Raw genomic sequence first — 27,714 nt, forward strand, 5'->3', positions numbered from 1 at the left:
AATATTTCAAGAGCTTATAGTTAAAAACTTCCCTAATATGTGAAAGGAAATAATCAAATCCAGGAGGCACAGAGGTCTCATACAGGATAAAAACAAGGACAACAGGCAAAGACACATATTAATCAAATTATCAAAATAAATAAAGAGAAATATTAAAAGCAGCAAGGGAAAAGCAGCAAATGACATACAGGAAAATCCACATAAGCTTAACAGCTGAATTTTCAGCAGAAACTCTGCAAGCCAGAAGGGAGTGGCAGGACATATTTAAATTGAGGAAAGGGATAAATCTACAGCCAAGTTTATTCTACCTGGCAAGAACCTCATTCAGATTCAATGGAGAAATTAAAAGCTTTACAGACAAGCAAAAGCTAAGAGAATTCAGCACCGCCAAATTAGCTTTACAACAAATGCTAAAGGAACTTCTCTAGGCAGGAAACATAAGAGAAGGAAAAGACCTACAATAACAAACAGAAAACAATTAAGAACATGGTAATAGGAACATACGTTTCAATACTTATGATAATGTAAATGCATTAAGTGCTTCAACCAAAACACATAGACTGTCTGATGGATATAAAAACAAGACTCATATGTATGCTGTCTACAAGGGACCCGCTTCAGACCTAGGAACACATACAGACTGAAAGTGAGGGGATGGAAAAAGATATTCCATGAAAATGGAAATCAAAAGAAATCTGGAGTAGCAATTCTCCTATGAGACAAAATAGACTTCAAAATAAAGACTACTACAAGAGATAAAGAAGGACACTACAGAATGATCAAGGGATGAATCCAAGAAGAAGACATAACAATTGTAAATATTTATGCACACAAGACAGAAGCACCTCAATACATAAGGCAAATGCTAAGAGCCATAAAAGGGGAAATTGACAGTCACAAAATCATAGTAGGGGACACTAACACCCCACATTCACCAATGGACAGATCATCCAAAATGAAAATAAATAAGGAAAAAGGAGCTTTAAATGACACATTAAACAAGATGGAGTTAATTGACATTTATAGGACATTCCATCCAAAAACAACAGAATACACATTCTTCTCAAGTGCTCATGGAATATTCTTCAGGAAAGATCATATCTTGGGTCACAAATCAAGCCTTGGTAAATTTAAGAAAATTGAAATCATATCAAGTACCTATTCTGACAACAACACTATGAGACTAGATATCAATTACAGAAAAAAATCTGTAAAAAATACAAATACATGGAGGCTAAACAATACACCACTTAATAACCAAGAGATCACTGAAGATATCAAAGAGTAAATACAAAAATACTTGGAAACAAATGACAATGAAAACACGATAACCCAAAACCTGTGGGATGCAGCAAAAGCAGTTCTAAGAGGGAAGTTTATAGCAATAGAATCCTACCTCAAGAAATAAGAAACATCTCAAATAAGCAACTTAAGCTTACACCTGAAGCAATTGGAGGAAGAAGAACAAAAATTCCCCAAAGTTAGCAGAAAGAAAGAAATCATAAAGATCAGATCAGAAATAAATGAAAAAGAAATGAAGGAAATGATAGCAAAGATCAATAAAACTAAAAGCTGGTTCATGGATAAGATAAACAAAAGTGATAAACCATTAGCCAGACTCATCAAGAATAAAAGGAGGAAGATTCAAATCAATAGAATTAGAACTGAAAAAGGAGAAGTAACAACTGACACTGCAGAAATACAAAGGAGCATGAGAGCTGCAAGCAACTGTATGCCAATAAAATGGACAACTTGGAAGAAATGGACAAATTCTTAGAAAAGCACAACCTTCTGAGACTGAACCAGGAAGAAATAGAAAATATAAACTGACCAATCACAAGTAGTGAAATTGAGACTGTGATTAAAAATCTTCCAACAAACAAAAGCCCAGGACCAGATGGCTCCACAGGTGAATTCTATTAAATATTTAGAGAAGAGGTAACACCTATCCTTCTCAAACTCCTCCAAAATATAACAGAGAGAGGAACACTCCAAAACTCATTCTACGTGACCACCATCACCCTGACACCAAAGCCAGACAAAGGTGGCACAAACAAAGAAAACTACAGGCCACTATCCCTGATGTACATAGATGCAAAGTTCCTCAACAAAATGCTAGCAAACAGAATCCAAAAGAACATTAAAAGGATCATTCACCATGATCAAGTAGGGTTTATCTAGGCAATTCAAGGATACTTCCATATACACAAATCAATCAGTGTGATACACCATGTTAAGAAATTGAAGGATAAAAGCCATATGATGATCTCAATAGATTTGAAAAGGCTTTTGAAAAAATTCAACACTTATTTATGATAAATAACCTTCCAGAAAGTAGGCATAGAGGGAAATTACCCCAAGAAAATAAAGGTCATATATGACAAACCCACAGCCAACATCATTCTCAATGGTGAAAAAGTGAAACCATTTCCACTGAGATCAGGAACAAGACAAGGTTGCCCACTCTGACCACTATGTTTCAACATAGTTTAGGAAGTTTTAGCCACAACAATTAGAGAAGGAAAAGAAATAAAAGCAATCAAAATCAGAAAAGAAGAAGTAAAGCTGTCACTTTGCAAATGACATATGATACTATATACAGAGGATCCTAAAGATGCTACCAGAAGCCTACTAGAGCTAATCAATGAATTTGGTATAGCAGCAGGATATGAAATTAATGCACATAAATCTCTTGCATTCCTATACACTATTGATTAAAAATCTGAAAGAGAAATTAAGGAAACACTCCCATTAACCATTGCAACAAAAAGAATAAAATACCTAGAAGTAAACCTATCTAAGGAGACAAAAGACCTGAATGCAGAAAACTATAAGACACTGATGAAAGAAATGAAAGATGATACAAACAGATGGAGAGATATAACATGTTCTTGCATTGGAAGAATCAACATTTTGAAAATGACTATACTACCCAGAGCAATCTATAGATTCCATGTAATCCCTATCAAACTACCAATGGCATTTTTCACAGAAGTAGAACAAAAAAGTTCACGATTTGTTTGGAAACACAAAAGACCCTGAATAGCCAAAGCAATCTTGAGAAAGAAAAACAGAGCTGGAGGAATCAGGCTCCCAGATTTCAGACTATACTACGGAGCTATAGTAATCAAGACAGTATGGTACTGGCACAAAAACAGAAATATAGATCAATAGAACAGGATAGAAAGCCCAGAGATAAACCCATGCACATATGGTCACCTTATTTTTGATAAAGGAGACAAGAATATACAATGGAGAAAAGACAGCCTCTTCAATAATTTATGCTGGGAAAACTGGACAGTTACATGTAAAAGAATGAAATTAGAACACTCCCTAACACCATACACAAAAATAAACTCAAAGTGGATTAAAGACCTAAATATAAAGCCTGACACTATCAAACTCTTAGTGGAAAACATAGGCAGAACCCTCTATTACATAAATCACAGCAAGATCCTTTTTTACTCACCTCCTAGAGAAATGGAAATAAAAACAGAAATAAACAAATGGGACCTAATGAAGCTTCAAACTTTTGCACAGCAAATGAAAACATAAACAAGATGAAAAGACAACCCTCAGATGGGAGAAAATATTTGCAAATGAAGCAACTGACAATGTATTAATCTCCCCAATTTACAAGCATCTCCTTCAGCTCAATATCAGAAAGACAAATCTCAGTCCAAAAATGGGCAGAAGACTTAAATAGACATTTCTCCAAAGAGGATATACAGATAGCCAACAAACACATGAAAGAATGCTCAACATCACTAATCATTAGAGAAATAAAAATCAAAACTGCACCAGTTTTGCACTGGTATCACCTCACGCCAGTCAAAATGGTCATCATCAAAAAAGCTACAAATGATAAATGTTGGAGAGGGTGTGCAGAAAAGGGAACCGTCTGGTACTATTGGCAGGAATGTAAATTGATACAGCCACTATGGAGAACTGTATGGAAGTTCCCAGAAAACTAAAAATAGACCTTTCATACGACCCAGCAATCCCACTACTGGGCATATACCCTGAGAAAACCATAATTCAAAAAAGCTCATGCACCCCAATGTCCATTGCAGCTCTATTTACAATAGCCAGCACATGGAAGCAACCTAAGCATCCATCGAGAGACGAATGGATAAAAAAGATGTGGCACATATATACATTGGAATATTACTCAGCCATAAAAGGAAACGAGGGCTTCCCTGGTGGTGCAGTGGTTGAGAGTCCGCCTGCTGATGCCGGGCACGTGGGTACGTGCCCCGGTCTGGGAAGATCCTACATGTCGCGGAGCAGCTGGGCCTGTGAGCCATGGCTGCTGAGCATGCATGTGCGGAGCCTGCTCTCCGCAATGGGAGAGGCCACAACAGTGAGAGGCCCACGTACTGCAAAAAAACAAAGTTCTGAAAAACCTAGGCGCTGGACAGGAATAAAGATGCAGACGTAGAGAATGGGCTTGAGGATACGGGGAGTGGGAAGAAGTGAGAGAGTGGCATGGACATATATACACTACCAAATGTAAAATAGATAGTTAGTGGGAAGCAGCTACCTAACATAGGGAGATCAGCTCGGTGCTTTGTGACCACCTACAGTGGTGGGATAGGGAGGGTGGGAAGGAGATCCAAGAGGGAGGAGATATGTGGATATATGTAGACGTATAGCTGATTCACTTTGTTATAAAACAGAAATGAACACACCATTTTAAAGCAATTATACTCCAATAAAGGTGTTAAATAAATAAATAAATAAAATGTGAATATAAAATGTCTTTGCCTTTTATGCTATTTAGTGAGACCCAGCTTCAATCTTCTATCTCTATCTCTGTTTCTGTTTATTTTCATCTAACTAGATACTCTACTTCATTTCTTGAAGACTTACCCCTGTTCAAAATCTTCCATTGCACATCAGAAAGGTTTTATGATCAGTTCAATATCCTGGCCTCCCTGCTTTATAATCCATACATCTCCAGTGTTTTTTTTGTTTGTTTGTTTGTTTGTTTGTTTCCCTCTGCACTCTGCTCAGCTTCCTTCTCCATCTACCTTGCTATCACCTGAAAATCTTCAGTCTCTGAAATCACTAACTCAGATAATGTGGACTTTTCCACTTTAAACACTTCCGTACTTTTATCATATCTATGCTTTCATATCATTAAAATCTCCACCATATTGACTGTTCCACACTTTCCTATTTCTCAGCCACTTCCCTACCTGTGGTCTATAATTTCAATAATATCTTGTCATAGGCCACAAGTCTCTTGCTCACTATATATCCATCCTATTTACCTGGATACCCTCCACCTGATTGAATTTAAGTACATGTCAACAGTCGCCTAAGCGTGTCTTGCCTTCAACCTTTTCTTTTTCTAATTCTCCTCTTCTATTCTAATTGAATTAGAATAACAATATTAATTATTATGAAATACAAATCTGATCACATTTTTTCCTACTTAGAACTCACTTTTAGCATAAAGTTCAGAATTTTATATGGCCTAAAAATACCTTTGTGACCTGAACTCCATCAGCCTTGCAGATTCACCTTTTGTGATTGACTTTCCTCATTACTTTCTTTCTCCTCAAGGCCTTTTTATTTGCACCTCCCATACCTACTACTCTGATTTGACTTATATTTGCTTCCCTAGTTCAGATTCATCCTTTAGATCTCAGCTTAAACATCAATTTTTCTAGGGAGGGGAGCTGTAGCTATTTACCCTATATGTCACTTCATTGATATCTTTCGTATTCTCACTACCACTGGGTATACACCCTCTCAAAGCACTACAAATGATCTTTTCCAAAGTATCTTCTTGCTACTGGAGGGTATGTTCCTTGAACATATAGACCTGTTCATCTTGATCACCACTGTGTCTTAACCACATAGAAAAACACCTCACGTATTATAGGTACTTAGTATATAGTGTTAATGAAGGTTAATTTTCTACTAATACAACAGAATAGTGATCTAAGAACAACAACAAAATAAATGACTCATCCCTTGAAAATGTTGAAATTAGATATGAGAGTTAATGTATATAAGGTATGTACATGTAATATTTTTTTGTAATTACAGAACCATTTGTGAAAAATTATTACTATTGATAGATTTTAACACATTTATCTGTTGCTTATTAATTCTTTTCTTTAGTTTATAACATGTTTCTTAATTATTGATCAATATGAGTTACATTTTTCTCAGTATCCTCATGTAATTATCTAATGTTAAGCCCTTCAACGGAAAGTACTACAGCTTTATTCAATCTTATTTCTCTCCAATAACATGATAGATCTTAAGGATGATTCCATGTGAACCCTCCTAAAGCCTGACTCTTATCCCTGAAGTAGCAGAAATGTAGATGCCTTCCAAATATTGTCTACCCCTTCTACCTTAGAAGCAGAATCTTAATTTTATTTAATAAAACAATGTTCCCATCCAGAAAGGTACATAGCCTCCATTGCAGCTAATTATGGTCGTTTAACTAAACTGGGGTCAGTGAGATTAAAAAGAGAAATATTTGATGGAAGGATGCTTAGTCAGTTAGGAAGTGTAAATTAGGATATTTCCTGCTTTTCCTTTTCCCTTTTTCATAAAATGAGCAATGATAGCCCTACTAACCAGCAATTGTAGCCCTACCAACTATCTAAGAATATGAATTGAGTTTGAAGATAGAAATAATATTTTGCAAATGTGAAACAGATGATAGAAAGAGCTTAAGTCCCTTTAAGTTCAGCAAGATTGCAAGACTCAAAAGAAATACCCTAAGTTGGTTAAGTATGATTTGTTGTCACAATTACTGTCTCCTCAGAAATTTTTCTGTGTGGCAAAAATTAGCTGAAAATTACATATCCTGTATATCATCACAGGTAGGATTATGTATGAAACGTTATTTCAAAATTAAAGGAAGTTGTGAGAGATTTGGAAACTACTAACCCCAAAATCCATCAATTTTCTTGTCTTTACATAAAATTGGTTATATTCTGATGTCACTGCTTCCTTGGTATCTGTTTTTTCAGTACAAATTGTTATCACTGGGCTTAGTATAACTGGACTTCTCATTGTTGTTTTAAGATATTCCCCCTTACTCTTCTCTAAATCCTTAGCTTTTATACTCATTTACTTATAGGTTTTATGACGCTGCTTGTTCTTGTAATTTAACACACCCTGTTTATTCCCCAGCTCCTACCAATCCATTCCACTTCTGGCATGGTTACACTAATTTACATATGAAAAAAACAACTTTTCTAACTCTTAGGCTTTTCCATTCTATCCACAGCCCTCCAATGATGATGTCAACTCTATCTCACTCACTCTCCTAGTCATACATGAAAGCATACCTTGACATTACTAGTAAGAGCAATATTTTCATAAATCCAGTGACTTTCTATTATCTGACTACCTCTTCCCAATTTTCAAGCTCATTCATTCTAGTATTCCCAAACCCAGCATTCTCTCAAGTCCATTAAAAGTCCATTTATCCTATAATCTTTTAATTGTTACTAATTCACATGATTCCTTCTTTCCATCTCTAACCTTGCAATAGAGATCACTTTAAAACGTAAGCCACATGACTTGTTCCTCTCCTGCTATTCTCTCCTTTGTCCACATTTTTCCAGTCACATTGACTGCTACACTATTTTCAAATATGCCAGGAACAACCCTGCTTCAAAGCCTTTATAACTACTTTTGTTTTTGCCTATTCCCCAGATATTTATTTAACCGGGTCACTCACCTCTTCAGGTCTTCAAGTCTTTGTTCATCTCATCTTCTCAATTAGGCTTACCTAACCAAACTATTTCATAAATCTTTCTGCCCTTCATTCCCATTCCTGCTCACCATATTCTTGTTTTTCTTTCTACTCTTCCTTCTTTCTATTGATGTTATAACAAATTATAACAAACTTAATGGCTTAAAATAAAACAAATTGATCATCTTATAAGTCTGTAGGTAGGGTTTCAACATGGAAGTTCAGAGAAAAATCAAAATGGCAGCAGGGCAGTGTTCCTTTCTGGAGGGTCCAGAGGAGAATCTGTTTCCTCGCCTTTACCAGTTTCTAGATGCCAAAAACATTCCTTGGATCATGACCACACTCCTCCATCTTCAAAGACAGGAACTGTGGGGAATCACTCTGATTTTCCTCTATAGCCACATTTCCCTATGTTTCCTTCCTCCATTTTTAGGAACTCTGATTACTTTGGACCCACCCAGAGATAATCCAGGATAATCTCCCTATTCTAAGATCAGTTGATTAGCAATCTTAATTCTAACTTCAACATAAATTATCTTTGTCACATACCATAACATTTTCAAAGCTTTGTAAGATTAGAATGTGGACACCTTTGGGAGAACCTATTCTACATTCCATACCGTACCATGTATACATAAGTCTGTTTCATGACTATTCTGTTCCATTTATCTATTTACCTATCTTTACACCAAAACTGCAGTCTCAGTTATTGAAGTTTATCATAAAAATATTGATATCAAGTAGTTGAGTCTTTAACACAGTCCTTTATTTATTTATTTTTTAAAATCTATTCTAGGTCTTGTGGTTTTTGATAAAAAGTATAGAATATACTTCAATTTATGCACAAAAGCTCTTTGGGAATTTTACTGGGTTGCCTTGAATTAATATGAAGAGAATTTAAAATGAGTAAGAATAAAACATTTTTTAACAACTTTATTGGAGTATAATTGCTTCACAATGCTGTGTTAGTTTCTTCTTTATAACAAAGGGAATCAGTTATATATATATACATCTGTTCCCATATCCCTTCCCTCTTGCATCTCCCCCCCTCCCACCCTCCCTATCCCACCCCTCCAGGTGGTCACAAAGCACCGATCTGATCTCCCTGTGCTATGCAGCAGATTCCCACTAGCTATCTACCTTACTTTTGGTAGTGTATATATGTCCATGCCGCTCTCTCACTTTGTCACAGCTTACCCTTCCCCCTCCCCATATCCTCAAGTCCATTCTCAAGTAGGTCTGTGTCTTTATTCCTGTTTTACCCCTAAGTTCTTCATGACATTTTTTTCTTAAATTCCATATATATGTTTTAGCATACAGTATTTGTCTTTCTCTTTCTGACTTATTTCACTCTGTATGGCAGACTCTAGGTCCATCCACATCATTACAAATAGCTCAATTTCATTTCTTTTTATGGCTGAGTAATATTCCATTGTATATATGTGCCACATCTTCTTTATCCATTCATCCAATGAAGGAAACAAAAATGAGTTTCCCAATTTATTTACATAATACATTTCTTCATTTATATAGGTCCTGTTCAATTTCTCTTGGTAATATTTTATATTTTCATGTAGCAATGTTAAATACCATGTATTACATTTGTTACTATTTTATTTTTTATACTATTGCAATGGTACAATTCTTAAATCTTTGTTTTCAATTCAGTGCTATTAGTATATAAGGACAATTGATTTTTCTATATTGACCCTATATCCTATGAGAAAGGTAAATTCACTTGTTTTAATAGATTTAAGTTAAATTTCTTAGGCTTTTCTATATAAACATGTATGTTGTCTTCCAATAGCAACATTATTACTTATGTCTTTCTGTACCTTATGCTTTTTATTTTCTTGTCTTGCCCTATTACAGTCTAGGACCTCCAGTATAATGTCAGATAGAAGGTGTAAGAATGAGGAAAGTTACCATTTACCCAATCTAACAGCAAAGGCACTTGATATTTCACAATTAGGATAAGAATAGCTGTAGGATTTTATTGCTAGCATTTAGCATATTGAAAAAGTGCCTGTCTATATCTATTTGTCTGAATGGTATTTGTATTAAATAGCCATTTCTCTTATAATTAATTTGAGAAGAAAGAAAAATGTTATATTTTATACTTACACTAATGTTTACTATTTTAGGTGACAATTTCTTATTATAGATCCAATGTTCTATTTTATGGTATTCTCTTTCATACTGAAAACATTCTTTTAGCATTTCTTGTAGTGTAAGTCTACTAACTAAGAATACATTAAGCTTTCATTTATGTTAAAAGGTCTTTGTTTTGCCCTCCGTTTTAAGATATATTGCTACATGATGAATTCTGAACTTACAGGTTTTTGTAAAGAATCTGAAAGTTTTTATTCCATTTTCTTCTCTCCGTTGTTTTGCTGAGAAGTCAGTCATCTTTTATATTATTTTTTTCCCTTTGTGTAATGTATCTGTTTTCCCCTCCACCTGCATTCTTTTTTTTTTTTTCTATTTTGGTTTTCAGCAATTTGACTATAGTATATCCAGATATGGTTTTCCTTCTTTTCATTCTGCTGGGTTTTGCAAAATCTCTTGGGTCTGTATGGTAGGTTTTCAAAAATTTGAGGATATTTTAACCATTGTTTCTTCAAAAGCTTTTAGTCCCCCTTCTCAACTCACTGCAATTTTATCATTTAACTGAAATTAGACTGAGAGAAATCACCAATATGTGTCTTTACACTATATCCATCTAATGCTCCTTTCTTTATTATTTTCTGAATCTTTTCATTATAACTGTCACTGTTGACTATTTCTTTCTGACATCACATTCTACCTCTATGACTTGTGAAGGATCACTTTTTCAGGTTATCCTACAATATTTCAAACCTGTATTCTCTGTCTCTAATATTAGATATTCTTTATTATTATTAGCCTTCAATGATTGTGTCACCTAGACATCATGCCTTTAGCCTATTCATTTATTGTTATATATCTTTTCTGGTGATTTCTGACAAATTTTGTCTTTGACCTTGAATTCTTATTAAGACTTACCATCATATCCAAATTGCATTGAAACAATGCAAGCAAGTAAAAGCAGAACTCATCCGCAATTCTCTTTTTATGTCTTTTTCAATGGCACGTCCATTTATGCAATCACCCAAGCCAATGATTTTGGTGACCTTTCTAAATATATTATCTTCCTCATTACTAGCCACTCTGATCAGTCATCAAGCCCTGCCAATTCTAACCCCCACTCTTATTGTTGTAATTTAATTCAGGCCCTTATCACTGTGACCTTAACCATTATAAAAGATCTGGACTTCTTTTCTCTATTCTCAGTTCTATTAATCAGCCTTCAAGGAAATGTACACATTTCAAAATACAAATTGAATCTTCTTCTTTCACGGTTGTAAACCATTAAACATTTCTCCATAATCAAAAAATACTAAACTAGCTCTTCTGTCTGGAATAAACGTCATTCCTAATATGCCCCTGTATACTTTTCCAATTCTGACTCTTAATTCTTTTACTATAATTTATTATTGTTATATATCCCTGAACATGCTGTACTATCCTTTCCACTTTGTCCAGAATTAGCTTTCTTTAGTCGTTTACCCAGTGACTTTATTCCCTATATAAATTATTTTTATCTATTACACAGTGAAAATAATAATAATGTTTATTTAACCCATTTCTAATTCTAGCTGTTTATTTAAAAGTTAAAGTGAAATCAATAGATAATTGCATTTCCAACACTTTTTCTGTCTGAACAGGAAAGTATATGTTTAATTTTGTCATTTTTGTTTGTTTGTTTGTTTCACCTACTAGCATCCTATGTTTAATAGCATATCCCATCATTTTCCCAGCTAAAGTGCTTAGAAAACTTGCTGCAAAAAAAAAAAGAAAAGAAAAAAACCCCCAAAACCCAGACATATTTTCATTAAATGCATATTAAACCTTTCTAAGTACTTTTTTACAAATAACAATAATCCCAGAAATTGCCTCTTTAAAATGAGAGGGCAAAATACATAGTTGAAAAGAACAAAATCCACAATAAGAAATGATATAATCAACTATATAGAGTATATTAAAACTTAAATTATGTATTCACAGGATAAAATAATTGCCACTTGTTTTATATGTTAATTGTTAGTTTATACTTTATGGGAAATTGTTGAAATTATTGTAGCACCAAAATTGATATCAGCTTTTGTCTTGGTTTTCTGAGACAGCCATCTACATCCTTCTATGCCGAACTTGCCCACTGCCTTGTAAAAAAATCAATAAACAGAAAACTGAAATAAATACTTAGGAGACCAGAAAGTGGGAGTTCTCAAGCACTGCAGTGACAGAAAAGCCCAGCATGAAGAAGAAAGACTCTTTTTCTTTCCTGGAAAAAGCTCAGCCAGTGAAAATCCATGGCATATTTTTTTTTTCATTATAGCCCTCCCAACTTTCCTTTCCCCTCTATAAAAGTGTTCTTCCTTTGCCCTGTGGGAACTCACAGATGGTTTGCCATTGTTGCACACTCCAAATTGCAATTCTCTACTGATCCTGTATAAACTTATCTTTACTGAAGGGGTATCTGGGAATCTATCTGTTTAGGTAAACATTCGGTGCCCCATGTGAGGACCAGAGATGATCCTGTTAGGCTCCTGGGCTGGTAAGCAAACAGCTGCAATACTACAATTGAGCCCATTGTGTTCACTGTTTTTCTTGCCAACCCTGGAGTTTGAAGTTACTTCTTCCTTCTGGATCCAAACTCATGCTATCATTGTCTTTTAAGTTCCTCAGGCTTTATTTGAGATCTATCTTAAGTGTTTATTCTTTATAGGTAAGATCTTGTCCTGTATGGGAGTACTCATTTGTCACTTTTGTCTGAATTAGAGATCAGCCTGTTTCAACCAGAGGTGGCTGAGGCACCATTGACCAATTTCTTTGGGAACAGAGGCTGTTGCATTGAAACTGTGTCAGTTCAGCCTAGGAGTTGTTCTCTGGAAAGTGGGTGAAAAGTCTTTTACCTGGCTGCTCCAGGACTAAGCCATTTCCTTAGAACTGGCAGGTATTAGCTTGCAGACTGTTTGAGTTGCAAGGGGCTGAACAGCTGCTTGAACTGCATACAAATTATTATTTTTTCTCTGGAGAAAAATTCATGAAAAATGGGATCCCAGTTATATACATATTTCTTAGATAACTACAGGGTCTCTGGCTGATTTTATGTTTAAAAACTGTAGTCCTTCCTCATGAGCATTTCTCACTAAAAGGACCCATTGGACCAAAGATAATTTGGAATATCAATAGCCTGTATGGAGACATTTTGATATCCACAAACTTAATTTTCTCAAAACTAAACTGAATTACAGTAACACAAAATTTTCCAAAACTGAGCATAAATGCTTATTTCAATTGGTACTTTGAAGCTTCCCAACCATAATCAAGAGCCTAAAATTGCTGTTCTGCAGAATAAGATTTTAAGAATAACAGAGCCAAACAAATAATTTAAAAATGACAAAATTGCTCCCAAAGATTCAAGCTCTTCTTCCTAGGCATCTCTATCTCAGGCTTCACCTATGATGCCATCTTGTCTCTCTGTTGGCTCGTCATGACCAGACTGTACCTCCAGCTCCATCTTCCTCTTTCCTTCTACACCACCTGCACCTTAAATATACTCTCAATTTCCCTCACTAATTATTTTGCCAAAGTTCCACTTTTCTATGAAACTCTCCCCCCTTCCTTTTCCTCTGAACTTGTCATAACAAATCCTTTTAAAATTAAGCTTTCTGAGGATCCAGAGTATAAATATTTAATTATTATTATTTTTTAATATTCTCTGGACTAAACCTGTGACTAAAGCTGAACTGTGAGTCATAGTGAAAGGTTTTCCAAAGTAACGAAATTTTCTCACAGATTTGTTGAAGAATTAATAGTCATTCAAACTTTTCACCTTGTGTCCCTGACTAATATCAGCTAGTTCATATGCTTGTTGGTGAAGGCTTGGACCAGCATTGGATGGAAACTACTAATTGAGAAAATCTTGAAAAAATGTCTAGAATCACAACAGGGGGTCCAGCCAGCCTGCTAACTTATTATATGATCAGGCTTGGGAAATTGCTAGGGACTTCACTGAGCAATTCCTAGGGCTTTAACAAAGGCTGTTGATTGGAACAAAATTCACGATTGCACACAAAAATCTGACTCACCTGTCCATGACTATTACAATTGACTTCAGAAGTTTTAAAAAAAAATTGGTTGCATCTCGAGCCTTGAAGAATCTCAGTTCCCTGACCAGGGATTGAACCCTCACCACAACAGTGAAAACCAGGAATCCTAACCACTAGACCACCAGGGAACTCCCAAAGTCAGAATATTTTTAAAGAAAATTCTGGTTTTCCTTCAGATGTTGATTCCACTCAAGTAGTTTTTAACGTGGTGCTCTTTAATTGGCTGAACCAGGACCTTTCCCTTCTAGTAAAAATAAGTAGGATTAAATGGGACGCTATGATCCCTCTAGATTTAGTTAATCTGGCAAACCTGCTCTCTAACACACTTAAGAGCCACCTAAAAGGAAGGTCACCAAAATTTGTAATCTTCAAATCCACCAATTGAAGGTCCCCAAATGAAACTAAAACCATGCTAATGTATGCTATTATTGCAAAGAGCCAGGGCATTGAAAAAGATAGTTACAAATTTAAGTGCTCTAGGTAACTTCAGTTCTCTGACCAGCCTTTCCAAAGTCCTCTGAGTTCTCAATGACATGACTCCAAGGAACTATGGAAACTCTTCACAATTCTTCCTTTTAATCAGCTTGAAGAAACAGTTCTCCAGATTGGGGGCAAATCTCTTCTAGGCTTAACTGTCTTCAGATCACACTCTCAGTGCTCAACCTCACTGATATAAAGCAGCCCCTGCCTCAGAACACTAAAACCGTTCAAATATTTGAGATTGCTAATGAAATTCAAGGGGTTCCTGTCTCTGAACCCATTTCCTTTTGGTCAGACTTTTCAAGAGACTCCTACTTTTTTCTTCTTAGTTTCTCCACTTCTATTCATTTATTATGCTGTGACATCTTACAGAAGTCCCATGCCAGAATTTCTTTGTCACAAAAGAGGGAAATAATTCTAGAAATTGAGAATAGTCATCAAACAAAACCAGCAAGTGAATTAAATAACCTCTGATATCTTTTATTTTTCTGTCTCCTAAAGTACCAAAGCTGATCCTGAGACACTGATTATTTGTCCCAACTGAATCAGCTACTATGCTCATTATAGGGAAAATTTCCAACTGATATTGGCAAAATTCACAGTGTACTTCCTATAAAGATTTAAAGAGATCCCTCAAAATATTTTCCCAAAATTAATCAGTGCTCTATAAGTAAAGAAGTCCTTCAAGGCATAAAGCTATAATAGAAGATTATAAGGATCAAGGCTTCATTATTCATTTTCTAGCCCTTGCAACACCCCCATTTTACCAGGGAGCAAACCTATGGACCAAAGGTGGAAGTTAAACCAGGACCTCCGATCAAACAACGTTGTTTTCCCTTGAACCCCTGTCATTCCTAACCCTCATACATTACTAACATCCACTTCAACAGGAAGCAAGCTCTTTACTGTAATTGATTAATGCAGTTCATTCTTTAGCATTCCATGTGTAAAGATAGCCAATACCTTTATCCTTCACTTGGAAAGAAATATAGTTTACCTGGATAGTAATGCCTCTGGGTTTACTGAGAGCCCTTATTTCTCACAAATCCTGAAGGCTGATAAGGATATAAAGTTCCCAAGGGTTTCTACATTTTTGCAATATATACATGATTTGCTTCTTTGCTTTTCTCAAGTCTCCTTACTAAGGAAGACAATATCCACTTGCTAATGATTTTAGCCTTAAAGGGACAAAATTTGGCCAAAGAAAAATTGCAGTTTGCTCAAACCCAGGATTGATATTTAGGGCATGATATCAGAAAAAGGGCTATACTTAGACACAGATAGACTACATGGTATACTAAGCTTCCTAAAACACAAACTAGGTGACAACTGGGAGGTTTTCTTGTGTTAGTTATTGTCAAAATTGGATTCCAGGGCTTCCCTGGTGGCACAGTGGTAGAGTCCGCCTGCCGATGTAGGGGACACGGGTTCGTGCCCCGGTCCAGGAAGATCCCACATGCCACAGAGCGGCTAGGCCCATGAGCCATGGCCGCTGAGACTGCGTGTCCCGAGCCTGTGCTCCGGAACGGGAGAGGCCACAACAGTGAGAGGCCCGCATAATAAAAAAAAAATAAAAAATTGGATTCCAAATATCTGTCTTATGTCCAAATCTCTGGATAATTTATTCAATAATGACAATGCTAACACAATTTTGTGGGAAAAACTGGACAACATATTCTTTAAGGCCTTAAAGGAGAGTTTGATGAACCCATCTACCCTTGGGTGTCCCAGTTATCAGATTCCCTTTCTTCTTTTTGTACATGAAGAAGAAGAGAATGCCCTTTGAGTACTCACCCAAAATCATGGGGACCATTATCAACCCATAAAGTAATAAAGGCAGTAACTGGACCCTGTGGAATGGGGATAACCTCACTACATTAGAGCTTTTACTGCTATTGTCCTTTTGGTTAAGGCCACTGAAAAAAATATTGTGGGAGCCCATTTAACAATTTTTTCTTTTACCTCATGCAGTAGAAGCTCTTCTGAATTCTCATCACACTCCACATTTCTCAGCCAGCTGCCACACCTCCCGTGAAGTCTTTTTGTTAACTGCCCCTCACATAACTCTCTTACTGTTGTAATAACCTTAACCTGACTACTCTTTTCTCTCTGTCAACTAATTCCTCATGTCTGATTAATGTTAACAGCCCATCCTTAGGCCTCCTAATAATCTACATGAAATTCCATTGGGTAAAGTTTACTTCTCATAGTTCACTGATGGTTCTTATTTAAAAGGTGACAGTGGCATATATTGCATTCAATATACTATAGCAACTCCTTTTGATACTGTTGAAGCAACATTTTTAGCTTTAGCTATTTCAGCCCAATAGGCTGAATTATAAGCTCTTACACAGGTTTGTACTTTAGCCATGGACAAAACTGGCAATATTTATACTGATGGTAGATACATGCTTTTGAGTAGTTTATGATTCTGGAATGTTGTGGATGCAATGTGATTTCCTTACTTCCCGTGGAAATAAAATTAAAATGTCTCCTATATTCAGGAATTATTTGATGCAATACTCATAACTGCTGTTTTAGCTATTGTTATGATTTTAGGCCATTATAAACTTGACTCTCTGGAAGGTAAGGGAAATCATATTGCTAATATTTATGTGAGGAATGGTGACTTTAAGGAAACCAACAGAGCTAAACCTCAGTCATGGTCCAAAAGGGTATTTCCCCAAATGATACTTAGTAAAACTGGCCAGTGAAGCCCAACAATTGACCTCAGAAAAGAAAAAAAAAATAAAAGTTTGGAAATTTAACAATTGTTGGTTTGGTAAGAAGAGAAAGCTCTGGTTTGGACAAAATAACAGCCCAGTCCTACCAGAGATCCCAAAATTTCCACTTCTCACCACCCTACGTACACTAAATCATTGAGCTACTGACAAAAGGATAGCAGTCAAAACTCAATATTGGTGGGAAAACATTAGCAAAGCTGCAAACTTTCTTATCACACTTGTTACGCTTGTCTAAATTAAAACTCAGGGAGGCTTGTTCATACTGCTCCCTGCCAGTTCATACCACCTAATGGACAATTTCAAGTCTGACAAATGGATTTGATATAACTTCCTCTGTCTAATTGATAATAAATATGCTTCAGTCATGGCTTGTATATTTTCACACTGGACTGAAGCTTTCCTTTGCAGATAGGCTACTGCCTCTTGTGTGGTTAAAGTTCTTTTGGAAAAGATTATCCTTATTAGGGGAACTCCTCTCGAACTTCATAGTGATTGGTCAGTGTTTCAGCAAGTCTGTGCTGTTTGGTTTGTTTTACTATGCTTTCACTGTGCTTGCTACCCTCAATTCTCTGGTTTAGTCAAACAAACTAATGGCATTATTAACACTCTACTGGTAAAATTTGTAGAGACTTTCCAAATAGCTCAGCCAAAATTTTTGCTGTTGGTTCTTCTAAATCTCATATCTACCATTTTCAGAACTCGTAAACTTTTACCCTTTGAGATAGTCACAGGATGTCCAATGCACTTGGCTTCTGCTTTTTGAGGAGATAAAAGGAGAAATATTCCAATATTGTAAAGACTTAACTGCTTCTATTAAAACTATCCTCAATCTTTTCATTTTTGCACTCTGAAGACTAAGAATTTCAACATCACACCCTGCAATCTGGAGGTTTTCTTTATTAGAAAAGACATCTCCCAGAGAATTCTCTTTAACCTCTAATGGAAAGGTCCCTATTATGTACTGCTAAACAATCCTTGTTCAGCCAAAATCCAGAGAATAGACTCTGGATTTATGTGACGTTCCTAAAGAAAGCACCAAACCTGAAAGTAAAGATTTACCCAAATTGAAGCACATGACATGTGATGAGACAATTTTCCCAAGATATTCAGACCACGTCTGTCAGAAATTTGTTACCAATTTTTTATGATGACAGAATGCTTCAGATGATCTCCAGTGTCTATGATTTTGATAACATATGGACTTCAAATAAAATGGGGCTGAGAGTTTTCCCTCCTACCCCTCCTTATGACTCCAGTGTGGCTCCAATCTGTGCACTTTCCCTCTGACATGAGACACTACACTTGTGAAAGGTCTTTATTGGCATCGAGGGGCAAAAAAAACCCATGAAAACTAGAAAACCTGACTCTTGATCAGCAATGATTTCAGAGAAATATCTTTATCAAAAGGGGGACATATAAAAAATTAATAAACAGAAACCTCAATTAAATAGAGTTGGGAGAAAAGAACAGAGACCTCCCATACCCTGTAATGGTAGCCCAGTAGGAGGAAGAAAGACTCCTGTTCTTTCCTAGCAAAAACTCAGCCAATGAAAAGTAATTGACTCTTTGTTTATTATAGCCCTAACAACTTTTTTCCCCCTCCATAAAAGTGTGCTCCTTCCCTTGTTCTGTGGGTACTTGCATGTGGCTGCTCTGGTAGCACAATCTGAATTACAATTCTCTGTTAATATCAGATAAACCCATCTTGGTTGGAAAGATATCTGGCAGTCTATTTTCTAGGTCATCAATGGTTATAACAGAAGTTATTTCTCTAAGTGTCTTTTTATTTCCATTATCTCTGAGAACTCTAACTTCTTCTATTTTGCTCATGTATAACAGTATGGGTTTAAACTGTGGTTTTCTTTGGATCCAAGTTAAAAGTTATTTCTGCATCACAAATAAGCCAATAATGCCACTGTAGTTCATAACTAATACTAGTAAACTATTTGTTTTACTGCTTACCACCTTTTAGTTGATATCTTATAGGCTGTGTATTATGAGTCATTTTGACTCTACCCAGGTACTGAGTGAGAGAGTTCTTTCCACCTTCTAATTAGATTACTTTGGTCACTTATTACACTTCTTCACATGAATATCTTTTAAACTGCTCTCTGGTGTTTCCCTTGTGCAACTTACCATTTCTCAAAAACATAACCAAAATTTTCCCCTTCTTTTAATTTCCTGTCTCCTAGGAAACTATGTGAAAACTTCATCCAGGCTGGAAAGAGTTCTAATATTTATATTGGCACATGTTAATTCTCGTAGCAGAAGGCTCTGTTTGTTTGTTTATTTTTGTTAATTGAATTATATTTTGAACTATTTTTGTTATGATTTGTAGTATGTTAATATTTTCTGAGAAGTGTACAATATACTTAAAGAGTCATGGCAGATAGTTTTCATATTTTCTTCTTTGACTTATCTTTTCAATTGGGAAATCCTCACTTCATAAAGAAATATTTTCCTTTCAATGACAATTTGAGACAACCCATAGTCTCGCTAGCACAGAGTAGTTACCACTAACATTATTGATATTTTTACTTTACTGATACATTATTTAAGATGCAGTTTCTGTCTAAACTATGGAAAATGAATGCTGGCTTCTCCTTGGTTTACTTTTTTTCCTTTCCTCAATATTTCCTTGACGTATTGCTTAGTTTTCTTAATCTTAACCGTACAGTCTGCTGGGTGGTAGCCAAATAACTGAGAAACTAAATATTCCTTGTTATTTGTTTTCTTCAATCCTTACACTCCAGGACAGAAACCCACCCAAAGAGAGCTTCAGAGTAGGCTTTGACCTAAAGTAGGAAAGGGTAAATCACCCCTCTGGGTTAGTATATGCCTCCCGACAACATATTTCCTTGGCATCTGTAGATTTCACTGATGAGATAAGGAAGAGGTTCTCCCAAGAGGCAAGAGGCAGAAAAGCCACTCTGAAAGGATCAGCTTCCATCATTCTGATTGACAGAGTGGGGAGGTTTATCCCTGCAGTCCGCAAGGCTATGATTTAAATCTTAGCAAACAATGAACAGACAATTTTTTTTTGTTCTTTTAGGATTTTTCCCCATCCTCAGTTCTGGTGCAATTGTAACAGAATGTGCTAAACTCCACATTGAATTTCTGAGATTTTGAATTTTAATCTTTCTGTCACCAACTTGCAGTGGAACCTCAAGCAGGTAACATATCTCAGCTCACTGTTTTTGTTTCCTTGGCAACTTGCTGAAATTACAAATTATGGTAAGTAAATATACTAAATTGAAAATGTGCCTTATTTAACACAGTCATTTCTATAAAAAAAAGTTAAAGTGTTAAATAATTTGTGTATACAACACAAAGAATTACCTTTTAGCAAAATTCAGTAATTTCCTAATTCAACTGAAATAATCTAAAGAGAACAGTAAATGTATGAAGAAAAATGTAAAATAGAAATATCAGTAAGAAAACTCCCTTTGCCAATAAGAAGTGAGTATTGATAACGTGGAGATGAAAAAGTGGGATATAAATGAAAAGATCCAAATTTCATGATTATAACTTATTCTTGGTCATGTGCTAAATATTTTCACATGTGACATTTTATTCAATTTTCAAATATACACTATGCAATTGACATGCATTTTACGATGGACAGACAGACCTCAACGCAGGCTAATGCATCCTCAGAAAGGAGAAAGGCACAGTTTTTAGGAAATGATTCTGCTGATGTACATAAAATATGTTTTTTTTTCTTTGTCCTACATATGGCAAAGAGAGAGGGGCTTCCCTGGTGGCGCAGTGGTTGAGAGTCCACCTGCCGATGCAGGGGACACTGGTTCGTGCCCCAGTCTGGGAAGATCCCACATGCCGTGGAGCGGCTGGGCCCGTGAGCCATGGCCGCTGAGCCTGTGCATCCAGAGCCTGTGCTCCGCAAAGGGAGAGGCCACAACAGTGAGAGGCCCGCGTACCGCAAAAATAAAAAAATAATAATAAAATAAAATAAATCCCATCCTCTAAGGCAGAATCAATTAGCACCAAGGGAGAACTCTCCTGTTAAAAAAAAGTTCTCACAGAAAAAAAAAAAAATAGTGTGGTGATCAACAATTTTCCCAGACTTTGGTGGCACCGCACAAATGCCCTGTTTCAATTTCACCTCACCCAGAGACCAGTAAAACTGAGACTATATAGACAGCTAAGGTAAGGAGGAAAAGCAGAAGCTATTATTGTCAACCATACAGCAAAAGCCACTGCAGTACCCAGTGACCTGCTCTGAAGTGACAGTCGTGTTGAACCCCCTGCTGATTTCAACATCTTTCCCCTCACAAGGGACCTCTTATGACCTGAGTTTCAAAATATTCACACGTTATAGACATATTTAGAAGTCCAAAAATATTAGCAACATGAATAGATTCTTTACTTTGTGTTTTTCTCTACAATCTTTATTACTTACCTGAAAATATCTAACAATTAGCATAAAGAAAGAATCAATGGAGATCTGGAAAAATATGTTTAGCTTTTAAAATATGCATAAAATACATAGAAGCTAAATAACTTATTTCCTTACTACTATAATAATATAGAAGAAAATATGATTTGTAAAAGTCCATTTCACAATTCCACAAAAAAAAAATTCTCAGCAGTTTCTAAAAAGCTATATATATATGTACCTTAGGTAATTTGTATAGTCAGTACAAAATAGGAAGGTGAAAAGTCCAAATGAAATAAGACTTTATTGCAAATAGATAAGATTTAGAACCAGCTGCTAAAGAGTAGGGATATTTAAGAGGAAAAATAAAAGAAATGGAAAAAATTTAATCTCAAAGAATCACTATACCCAGAAAAACATTTTTTTAAAATAGTGAACATTTTGGTAGGGACTTTATTAACAAAGAGTCTTTTGAACATTTTACATTTATTCTTACCTCTCCATGAGTTCTATATATCTAACCTCATGTTAGAGAGGAATGTATTGAACTAGAGAGGTTATGAAAGTGTGCAAGTGTGTATAACTAATAAATAGTGAAGATTTCAACCTGTGTTATTAATACACTATTATACAGGGAATCTAAAAAGTGTTGTCCAATCTCACTTGCTATGGTATTCATGTTTGTGTCCCCACCACCATTCATATGTTGAAATCCTGACATACAACGGTGGTGGTGTCAGAAACTGGAGCGTTTAGATGAGGATTAGATCATGAGGGTAGCGCCCTCATGGGTGGTTTTAGTGTTATAATGAAAGAGATTCCTCCCTAGCCCTTCCACCATGGAAGAATACAACGAGAAGTCTGAGAGGTGGGAGAGAACCTGGCCCTGCTGGCACCCTGACCTTGAACTTCCCACCTCCAGAATTGTGAGTAATAAGTTTCTGTTGCTTATAAGCAACCTAGTCTATGCTACTTCGATTTAGCAGCCTAAACAAAGAATGGACTGAAAATAGAATTAACAAGCAATTAGAACTTGGAAAGAACAGCACCCATGAATTTTGAAAATTATGGAAGAAAGACTGAGCACTTACACGTACACAGGTTGATTACTTAAAAGAAATAGACTGCCAGATATTTCTCCAGCAAGCATGAGTTTATTTGAAATCAGCAGAGACTACCAATTCAATATGTGCAGCCATGGAGAGGCACATGTAAGTTCCCAAACAGCAAGGGAAGGAAAACACTTTCACAGAGAGGGAAAAAGAAGTTGGGAGGGCTACAGTAAGCAAAGAGTCCATGGCTTTTTATTGGCTGAGTCTCTGAGGAAAGAAGAGGAGTCTTTCTTGTTTCTGTTGGGCTCTGCTCTCATCGGAGACATGAGAGCTCCCTCTTCTAGTATTCCCAACTTTACTTAATTGAGGTTTATGTCATTATTTTTTCACATTTACACCTTTTGATCAAAATATTATTGAAAGCTTGGCTAATCAAGAGTCAGGTTTTCTAGTTTCATCAGTTTTTGCCCCTCAATGCCAGAAAAGAATTTTCTTAAGTGTAGTGTCTCATGTCAGAGGGTAAATGCACAGACTGGAAATATCTTGCCATCACATTTCAGTTACAAGGAGGGGTAGGGGGAAAAATCCTCAGGCCCTTTTTATCTCAGGTCCGTGTTACCAAGATCATACACATTAGAGATAATCTGAAGTGATATGTCATTATCAAATGTTTGGTGACAAAGTTTCAACAGGCTTGGTCTGGATATCTTGGGAAAACTGCCTCATCACATGTTGTGTGCTTCAGTCTGGAGAAATCATTACTTTCAGGTCATCAAATGATCTACAGGCCTAGTTTAGAATGTCACATAAATCCAAGAGTCTATTCCCTGGACTTTGGCTGAAAAAGGGTTGGTTAGAAGTACATAATAGGTGCCTTTCCAGAAAGGTTGAAGATAATTCTCCTAGAGATGTCTTTTCCAATAAGCAAAATCTCCAGGTTGCAGGGTGTGATGTTGAAAGTCTTAGTCTCCAGAGAGTGCAATATGAAAAGATTATGGATATTTTTAATAGAAGCAATTAAGCCTTTGAAATATTGGAGTATCATTCCTTTTACCAGTTGTGTGTCAAATGAAGCAGGAGCCAGTGCATTGGGCATCCTTTGGCTGTCTCAAAAGGTGAAAATTAGTAAGTCCCAAAAGTGGTGGATCTGAGATTTAAAAGGATCAATAGCACAATTTTTGATCAATGTATTCAGAAAGCCTCTACAAATTTTTCCAATAGAGACTTAATAATGCCATAAGTTTGTTTGATTAGCCAGAGGATTGAGGGTTGTAAGCACAGCAAAAGTGTGGTAAAGCCAGTGAAACATCATAGACTTGTTGAAGCCCTGGACAGTAAAATTGTTTTCTCAATCACTAAGAAGTTCAAGAGTAGTTCCCCAGGTAGGAATAATATTTTCCAAAAGATCTTTATCCACAGAAGAGACAATAGCCTACTTGCAAAGGAAGGCTTCAGTCCAGTGTGAAAACATACAGACCACGACTGAAACATATTTATATCCATTAGAGAGAGAAAGTTGTATCAGATCCATTTGTCAGACTTGAAATTGTCCATTAGGCAGTTTAAAATGTTAGGGAGCAGAATGAACTAGCTTCCCTGGGTTATATTTTGGACAATTGGGACACGAGAGGTAGGCAAGTTTGTAGCTTTGCTAATGTTTCCCCACCAATACTGATTTTTGAATGTTACCATTTTGTCAATAGATCAATGATTTAATGCATGTACGGTGGTGAGAAGTGGGGATTTTGGAATCTCTAATAGGACTAGTTTGTTATTTGGTTCTAACCAGAGCTTTATCTTTTTGTTAAACTAACAAATGTTGAATTTGACACTTTTATCTTCCTTTTCTGAAGGCAACTGTTGTGGTTTGCTAGCCAGTTTTTCTAATTATCATTTGGGGAAATACCCTTTTGGACCATGGCTGAGGTTTAGCTGCTGTTGGTTTCCTTAAAGGCATGGTTCCTCACAAAAATATAAGCAATATGATTTCCTTGCCTTCCAGAGAGTCAAGTTTATAATGGCCTAAAATCTTAACAATAGCTAAAACAACAGGTATGAGTATTGCATCGAATAATTCCTGACTATAGGAGACATTTTAATTTTATTTCCACTGGAAGTAAGGAAGCCCACTGCATCCACAACATTCCAGAATCATGAACTACTCAAAAGCATGTAACTACCATCAGTATAAATATTGCCAGTTTTGCCCATGGCTAAAGTACAAACCTGTGTAAGAGCTTATAATTCAGTCTATTGGGCTGAAGTAGCCAAAGCTAAAATTGTTGCTTCAACAGTATCAGGGGATTTGCTATAGCATACTCAATGTAATATTTGCCACTGTCACCTTTTAAATAAGAACCATCAGTAAACCATGAGAAGTAAACTTTACCCAGTGGAATTTCATGTAGATTATTAGCAGGCCTCAAGGGTGGGCTGTCAGCCTTAATCAGACATGAGGAATTTGTCAGTTGACAGAGAGAAGAGTAGTCAGGTTAAGGTTATTACAACAGTAAGAGAGTTATGTGAGGGGCAGTTAACAAAAGACTTCACGGGAGGTGGGGCAGCTGGCTGAGAAATGTGGAGTGTGATGAGAATTCAGAAGAGCTTCTACTGCATGAGGTAAAAGAAAAAAATGGTTAAACGGGCTCCCACAATATTTTTTTTTCAGTGGCCTTAGCCAAAAGGACAATAGCAGTAACAGCTCTAATGTAGTGAGGTTATCCCCATTCCACAGGGTCCAGTTACTGTCTTTAATACTGTATGGGTTGATAATGGTCCCCATGATTTTGGGTGAGTATGCAAAGGACATTCCCTTCTTCATGTTCAAAAAGAAAAAAAAAAGGAAATCTGATAATTGGGATGCCCAAGGGTAGTTGGGTTCATCAAACCCACCTTTAAGGCCTTAAAGAATATGTTGTCCAGTTTTTCCCATAAAATTGTGTTAGCGTTGTCATTATTGAATAAAGTATCCAGAGATTTGGACTTAAGACAGATATTTGGAATCCAGTTTTGACAATAACCAACTAACCAACGAATACTTCCTATTTGGAGCTTAGTTATGGTTTCGGGTCTAGTTATAGCCTTTGTTCTGATATAAGATGTCCTCAACATCATACCTGGGTTTGGGCAAACTACAAATATTCATTGGCAAATTTATGCCTCTTTAAGGCTAAAAGCATTAGCAAGTGGATGCTGTCTTCCTGTGTGGCGGCTTGAAGAGAGCAAAAAAGTAAATTATCCATATGTTGAAACAAATTGGAACCTCTCTTGGAACTTTATATCATTCAGATCAGCCTTCAGGATTTATGAGAAATAAGTAGATCTTGCAGTAAACACTGAGGAATTACTGTCCAGGTAAACTGTTTTTCTTCCCAAGTGAAGGCAAAAAGTTATTGGCTAGCTTCACAGGAATACTAAAGAATGAACTGCATAAATTAATTACAGTAAAGAACTTGCTTCCTGTGGAAGTAGATGTTAGTAATGTATAAGTTTTAGGAAAAACAGGTTGTGAAGGGATGTCAATGTTGCTTATTGATTGGAGGTTCTGGACTATGATCCTACACCCTTAGGTTTTCTCACTGGTAAAATGGTTCATCCCTTTAAGAAGCACAGAGTTAATAACTACTTGAGTGGAGTGAACATCTGAAGGAAGACCAGAATTTCCTTTAAAAATATTCTGAAATCAATTGTAGTAATCATGGACAGGTGGGTCAGATTTTTGTGTTCAAGCCTGAATTTTGTTCCAAACAACAGGCTTTGTTAAAGCCCTAGGAATTGCTCAGTGAAGTCCCTAGCTATTTCTCGAGTCTGATCATATAGTAAGCTAGCAGGCTCGTCTCTCTGTTGTGATTCTAGACATTTTTCAAGATTTTCCCAAGTAGTAGTGTTCATCCAATGCTGGGATTTCACCGGTAAGCATATGAACTATCAGAAATGTCAGAGAAACAAGGTGGAAAGTTTGAATGACTATATTAAATTACTTAACAAATTTGTGAAAAAAATTTATTATTTTGGGAAAACTTTCCACTATAATGAAAGTGAGTATACAGTGAGTATATAGTAAGTACCATAGCTCACAGTTCAGCTTTAGTCCAGAGAATATAAGAAATTAAATATTTAGCCTCTGCATCCTCAGAAGGTTAATTTTAAAGGGACTGGATATGACAAGTTCCGAAGAAAAGGAAGGGGGGAGAATTTCATAGAAAAGTGGAACTTTGGAAAAATAATTAGTAAGGGAAATTGAGAGTGTATTTGAGGTGCAGGTGATGTAGAAGGAAAGGAAGAAGATGGAGCTGGAGGTACAGTATGACCATCATGAGCCAATGAAGAGACAAGGTGGCGTCACAGGTGAAGCCTGAGATAGAGATGCCTAGGAAAAAGAGCTTGAATCTTTGTGAGCAATTTTGTCTTTTTTAAAATTATTTGTTTGCCTCTGTTCTTCTTATAATCTTATTCTGCAGAACAGCAATTTTAGGCTTTTGATAAAGTTGGGAAGCTTCAAAGTACCAATTAAAATAAGCATAATGACTTGCTTTGGAAAAATTTGTGCTATTGTAGTTCAGTTTAGTTTTGAGAAAATTAAGTTTGTGGATATCAAAATTTCTCCATAATGGCCACTGATACTCCAAATTGTCTTTAGTCAAGTAGGTTCATTTAGTTATAAATGCACATAAGGAAAGACCACAGTTTTAAACATAAAGTTTGCTGGAGTCCCAATAAAAACACATAAAATTGGCTCGGAGAGAAGTTAGGTGGGCTTAAAATACTTAGATAACTGAGATGACATTTTTCCTCTAGAGTAAAGAATAAATTTCAAATGGCTTAAAAAACTTACAGCACAAAGAGCTCAATTTATATAGTTTACAAGCCAATCCCAGCCAATCCTAAGAAGACAGTTTGGTTCCGGAGGAGACAGGCAGAAGGTTATTTTTTTTTTAAGCCACCCTCCAGAGGATAGCCCTTCCAAAAGTATAAGCCAAGGGCTAAAAAACAGCACAATTTCATTTGAATCCGCCTCCTTCCAAAGGAAGAGGTGAAGACATTTTTGGTCAGCTTCATTTGAAACCATTTGATCTCCAGATCAGACCAACATGCTGAACAAATACTCGCATACAGA

This window comes from Mesoplodon densirostris, chromosome 17, assembly GCF_025265405.1.
Source record: "Mesoplodon densirostris isolate mMesDen1 chromosome 17, mMesDen1 primary haplotype, whole genome shotgun sequence".
NCBI classification, from domain to species: Eukaryota; Metazoa; Chordata; class Mammalia; order Artiodactyla; family Ziphiidae; genus Mesoplodon; species Mesoplodon densirostris.